Source organism: Anoplophora glabripennis, unplaced genomic scaffold (genome assembly GCF_000390285.2).
Source record: "Anoplophora glabripennis isolate ALB-LARVAE unplaced genomic scaffold, Agla_2.0 scaffold2320, whole genome shotgun sequence".
NCBI lineage: Eukaryota > Metazoa > Arthropoda > Insecta > Coleoptera > Cerambycidae > Anoplophora > Anoplophora glabripennis.
In genome coordinates, this window is record NW_019418404.1 from 4,761 (window position 1) to 11,069 (window position 6,309).

At 33.7% G+C, this 6,309-nt stretch overlaps 1 long non-coding RNA gene across 1 annotated transcript; it reads right to left on the minus strand.

The window, feature by feature from the left end:
• Positions 1-755: 755 nt before the first annotated feature.
• Positions 756-1,886, minus strand: LOC111692630. The gene is made up of 3 exons (XR_002763283.1): positions 1,349-1,886; positions 1,111-1,267; positions 756-1,045 (listed from the first exon to the last, which is right to left on the minus strand). It is a non-coding gene; the product is annotated as an uncharacterized LOC111692630 (long non-coding RNA).
• Between the last annotated feature and the right edge of the window lie 4,423 nt (positions 1,887-6,309).

A 6,309-nucleotide genomic window follows, 5' to 3' on the forward strand; every position in this document is an offset into this window, starting at 1 on the left:
TATCTTTCATTCGAGACCAAATAGAAAAATCAAGAGGATTGAAGTCCGGACTTCTGGATGGCCAAGCAAAAATGCTTACATGGCCAATCCAGCGATTTGGAAAAACTGCATCTAAATATGCACGCACTGGCCAAGAAAAATGCGGTGGAGCTCCGTCGTGCATGAACCACATGTCTCTTCTTAAATAAAGTGGAACTTCTTCAAGCCGTGGAAGCATTTTTACTTGGCCACCCAGAAGTCCGGACTTCAATCCTCTTCATTTTTCTATTTGGAAGAATCTATTGGTTCGTGTGAAGAGTTGTGGCAAAGAATACAAATCGCTGCCAACGAAGTCAAACGCAATCCCAATATGTTGTTTCAAACTCGAAGATCTCTCAGAAAACGTTGTGTAAAGTGTATCAGTGTCAACGGTGGATTCTTCGAACAATTACTATAAATCATTATTACTTATTTAATTTGTTTTATTGTTATTTGTTGTAATAACATGTAGAAACACATTGTTTCGGTTTTAATTTTTCGTATTATCAAAACATACTGTTCGTTAAATCGATTTTTCTCGAAAGCGGATCGAGATACCGACATGAAACAAGAGTACATAATTAATGAAAAAATGATAGCTCATTCAGGTTTTGAATCAAGTTTCATGTTAAATATACAGGGTAAAAAGTTATTAACTAAATTTTCGGTAAAATTGGTCGTAAGTGGCGCCCTCTATGAGCAATGCTGAAATTACAACACGCATNCTAAAGCATTCGATACAGTCAGCCACAAAATACTTCTTGAAAAACTAAAATATTATGGAATTAGAGGAAATGTACATAATTTAATAAAAAGCTACCTATGCAACCGAAAACAACAAGTAAATATTGGTGGGGTAAGAAGTAATCTAGAAACCGTTACCTATGGGGTTCCACAGGGAACGGTTTTGGGTCCTCTATTATTCACAATCTACATAAACGATTTACTTACCCTTAACGTAAATGGTTCCATTCTAAGTTTTGCTGATGATACTGCTGTGTGGTATGAATCAGAATCTTGGTCAGACCTAAAAATAAAAGCAGAAAAAGATTTCAGAAATATAAAAGCTTGGTTTGAGCAAAATAAACTTACCTTAAATGTAGAAAAAACCAAATTTCTTCCATTTACGTCCTATGCAGCACGTTTACCTCATATGGGTCCACTAATTATTGATCAGAATACAAATATACCTGAAGAAGAGTCTATAAAATATCTGGGTGTAATTATAGACAGACATGCACGGTGGAACCTACAAATAGCAAATATTGTAAAAAAAATCCGAGGATTATTACCTCGACTCAAATATTTAAGAGACTTCTTAGATACGTACCACTTAAAAATATTATATTATGCCTTAGTACAGTCACACTTGAATTATGGTATAATTGGTTGGGGTGGAGTATCTGATAGCCACCTACAAAATTTAAATATTATTCAAAAATGGATAATTAAATTGATATATAAAAAAACCATTACTTACCCTAGCGACCAGTTATTCAGAGAAAGCGGTTTAATGGATGTACGTCAATTATTTTGTTATAATATTTTAATAAAAAACTATAAAAAAAAATATTTAATTCCGCAATCGATAAATCACCCATATAGTACTAGAAACAGAGACAATTATGTTAATCCAAGGTCTGTAAAAACAATAGGACAAAGAAATTTTAACTATCTGGCTTCAAGGTTGTATAATATTTTACCAAATAATCTTAAAAATATAAATGTATATAGCTCTTTTAAGCATAAAGTAAAGCTATGGATTCATGAAAGAGGCAGAGAAATATTTCATAACATCATAAGTCAAAAAAATTAAGTTTAGTGTTTTATAGATATTTAAGTGTTGTAAAGAAGTGTTTTATATTATCTGTTGATAAATGTATGTAGAAGTGTATTGTTCACTGTATAGTCACGCACAAGTGGTAGTAGCCGCTTCAGTGACTTACTAATTTATTTGCATAAGTTCTGTTATATCATTGTTTTGTAATTTTTATTTATTTTATTAACGTTTTATACATGTTGGTGATTTTATGTTGTAATGTATTGTGTTCTAAATTTGTCATATACTTTTGTAAATAAACATATTATTATATAATTATTATTATTAATATGACATTGTAAAATTGCCTTAAGCTTACTAGATATTGCGGGTGTAGTTCAATGCTGTTGCTTTAACTAATGACTGATGACGCTGTATAAAACAACTGATCACTAGTGTGGATAGAGCAGTATCAGTTTACAACTGCCTGACGTATTTTTGCTTAAGCTGCGTCTCATTCGGCCATAACAAATATCGAGAAAAATTCATTCACTCATTATTATTCTGTATGTGTTCAATAACTCTTATAGACAATATATTTCCTGAATTTACTGAACCGAAAGGAACCTCAAAAGTATTTTGACATTTTAGGCCGCTCTATGATGAAAAGCACTTTACGCTCGATTAAATTATTACCTGTGGATTTTCCATGGACATGATTAGTCCCCATTTAAACGAAAATAAAAGACATTCAATTAAAATCCTATACGGAAGCTTGGTTATAAAACCCTAATAACTAATATTACGTATTCATGTTCAAACTGCCGGAATCTGTAATCCATTTACAATTCAATGATTTAAAATTAATTTCGGGCATTGAAAATATTCTGTCCGTGCGGTAGAAATCTATATCCACGTGATAAGGATTATATGGAAAGGGTACGATGTATACGACTCTAAAAAGAATCGTTTGCTTTGAAGGGACTATAGATACAAATATACAGGGTGTTAATGAATTCAAATATTTTTGCTACATGTCCATTATGTCAAAATACAATGATTTGTGTTGAGTAAAATGTAATTTTAAAATCTAACTTAGTTCAACATTGCAAGGAGCCACCTTTAGAGAACTGCTGATTTTCATAGATGTTCGATGTACTCACCATTTGCTTGCACATAAGCTTCAGCGCGACGTATCCAATTCGCTCGCACACGTTGCGACATTGCCACGTCTTCACGAATCGTAACACAAGTTTCCGCAATACGATGTCGCAGTTGGTCGATGTCACAAACTTCCGTGGAATACACAATACTTTTCAATATCCCCACAAAAAGAAGTCTAATGGGGTATAGTCCGGGGACCGGGGGGGAGGGGAGGCATCTAAGTAGGCTGCCGCGGTCTATCCAGCGATCGGGAAAAGTAATGTTTAGAAAGTCGCACACTCTTCGAAAAAAGTGAGCGGGGTCTCCGTCCTGCAGTAACCACATATTTTGCCAAACATTTAATGACACGTGTTCCAATAACTCCGGCAAGCGATTTTGCAAAAAAATCTAAATATGAGGCACCGTCTAAGCATCTAGGCTATTCAAAAGGTCCTGTTAAAGTGTCATTAACGATACCGTCCCACATGTTCACTGAAAACTGTTGCTGAGAGGCATCGCGACGTATTTCGCGTGGATTTTCGATAGTCCAGTGGTGAGTGTTGTGGATGTTACGTACACCTTTTCGACCGAAACATGTTTCATCTGTAACAAGTATTAGCGCTGTAAATTGAGGATTTATTGCACGTTCCTGAAGCAACCATTTGCAAAAACCACAATAACTGGATTCAGGACAATGTGGAGGTAAGTGTATCAAGCAACAGCAGCATTAATAATAGTGGAAATTTAAGTAATATTTGCAAGGAACAAAATAAAGACAACACACAAAGTAATAATAATGAAGAAGTTAAAAGAGGAGAAAAAAAGGAAAAAACTAAATCTCACATTGAAAAAAGGAAATTAAAAAAAAACATGGATTACATAAACAAACAATACAAGTCGGATTCAGTTAAGCAGTGGTTAGGGTTACTGCCGAAAATCCCAAGGCATTACTGTCGCTCTTCGAGCTCCAGAATACATGTTGAGGACTCGTTTAGATCTTACAGGCATATGCATACAGTGTACAAGGAATGGTGTTTGGAAAATCAATGTCAAGCGGTTGAAAGAAAATGTTTTAGTGAAATTTTAGAAAAAAATAAAATATCCATATTTAAACCACGTAAGGATCAATACGATATCTGCGTTGGTTTTAAAAATGGCAATATAGCAACAGATGAATACGATCTTCATATTTTAAAAAAAGATTAAGCTAAAATCGCCAAGCAGAACGCCATTGCATCGTGTTCAAATACAACGCTTGTAGTTACAATNATATATGTTTAAAATAAAAAATATCATTAAAAAAATTAAAATTCACCTTATGAAAATAACAAAGATTTTTATAACTAACCTTTACAACAACATAAGGAGAATACCTAAAAATGAAATAACATTAAAATACGTACAATTTTTACAAATCGACATGCAAGTAATTGTGATGATACAGTTGAAAATACGTTTTAATTTACTATCAATTGCTTTAAAAACAAATACAAAATTATCAAGCATTTCGTCCTGTATTTTTCTTTCAATACTTGTAAATTTTCAGGTCTTTTAAAAAAAATATGTCTAAAGGATTGACAATGAGATCGAGGCTGTTTTCTGGCCACCTAAGGTTTCTAATAATATTTTTTAATGTTCGTTGACGGGATTCTTCCTCCAAAATAAATTTGCCAATATTCCTGAAGAACTTTTGCACATTATTGTTATTTGAATAATACAGTTAATTATGTTTTATTTTTCGTTTTCAGAATAACCCATTGTAATTTTTTTAATTTTTTAAATTAAAATGGGTTATTCTAATAATGATAAATTCCATGTAATTTTAAAAGGTTCGTTTCTGTTGTTTTTGTCTGATTGTGTGCGAGAGAGATAGAGTTATAGTGCATAGTTATAGCCATAGAGGGCTTCTCTCTCTCTCTCTCTCTGCTGTCTTCAGGAGTCTTCCCAGCAATTTCAGGATACCTAGGGAGGGAGCGTGGGGTAGAGCGCGTGGCCTTTTTAGCCTTCGTATCGATCTATGTCACACAGTATAAGAAAAAAAAACAGTTTTTGCTCGTAACTCGGAAATGGCTGAAAATATAAACAAATTTCCCCTTGGTTCTGAGTAGAGCACTCGGTGGGTGACGCAGAGCGGGGTGTCGCAATATATGAAAGAAAAAAGAAAAACAGTATTTGCTTGGACTCTAAGTATCAAAAAATCTTCCATGGTGAACGAGTGAAAAACCTCAAAACCCGCATGTCAAAAAAAAAAATCGGGACCAACGGTGTGTGGCATCATAGGATAAAAAAGTGTTTATAACTCGGAAACGGTGTGTTGAATGGAAAAAATAATTGAAATATCTCAACACCCCTGCGTTGAATGCAAAAGGTTCGAAGTCCGTATGTCGAAAATAAATTTTAGAAACAAGAGGTGTGTGACGTTTTATAGTAAAAAGGCCGTATAACTCGGAAACGGTGCGTTAAATCGAAAAAATAATTGATAATATCTCCCTACACCCCTGGTTCTGTATGTCACTTCTGCGTTGAATGAAAAAGGTCCGAAGTCCGTATGTGGAAAATAAATTTCGGAAAGAAGAGGTGTGTGAGGTGATACAGTAAAAATGGTCTTATAATTCGGAAACGGTGCGTTGAATTGAAAAAAATAATTAAAAAAATCTCCCCACTCCTCTGGTTCTGATTGTCCCTTCTGCGTTGAATGGAAAAGGTCCGAAGTCAGTATGTCGATAAACAAAAAAGTTAGTCAAAAATTGCAACAGCGGTAGCGAACGCATTATGTTATCTCTGTATTGATTGATGATTTGTTGTTTTTTTTTTAAATAAATTTCGTATTCAATTACTCCTTGAAGTTCCAGCAATTATACATTGTGTTAATTTTTTTGAACACCTTGTGTAACAAATATGAGCACTACCAATGGCATCCATGATATGCAACACTTGTGTTAATAATTATTTTACCTATCTAAAGAAATCAACAATAAGAGAGCAGTACCCATCTAAGGATACACAACCTGTATAATGCAATTTTTTTAAACATAGATGTTAATATCGTACCATATTGGAAGTCGACGCACAAATCTAAAAACATTAATTTCGAGTTTTTGAATTTTCCCATTCCAAGGTGATATAAAATAAATAATTAATTAGGTAAATTCATAGTTTTAATTCTAACTTGATTTATTTTATTTAACATTTAAGGCAAATGTGATTTCCAAACACAAGATAAGTTCCATATCTCTTTAATTACATAATTGAAAGCATTAAATTTATTTAGCAGTTATTATTTGGCAACAAAGCCACCGCTGGAACTGCCGCCTATTAGCAAGTAGAAGAGTTACCACGCTAAATTTTATAGCTGGAAGCCGGCTAAGGAGACCCTGCTTCCATTTCGG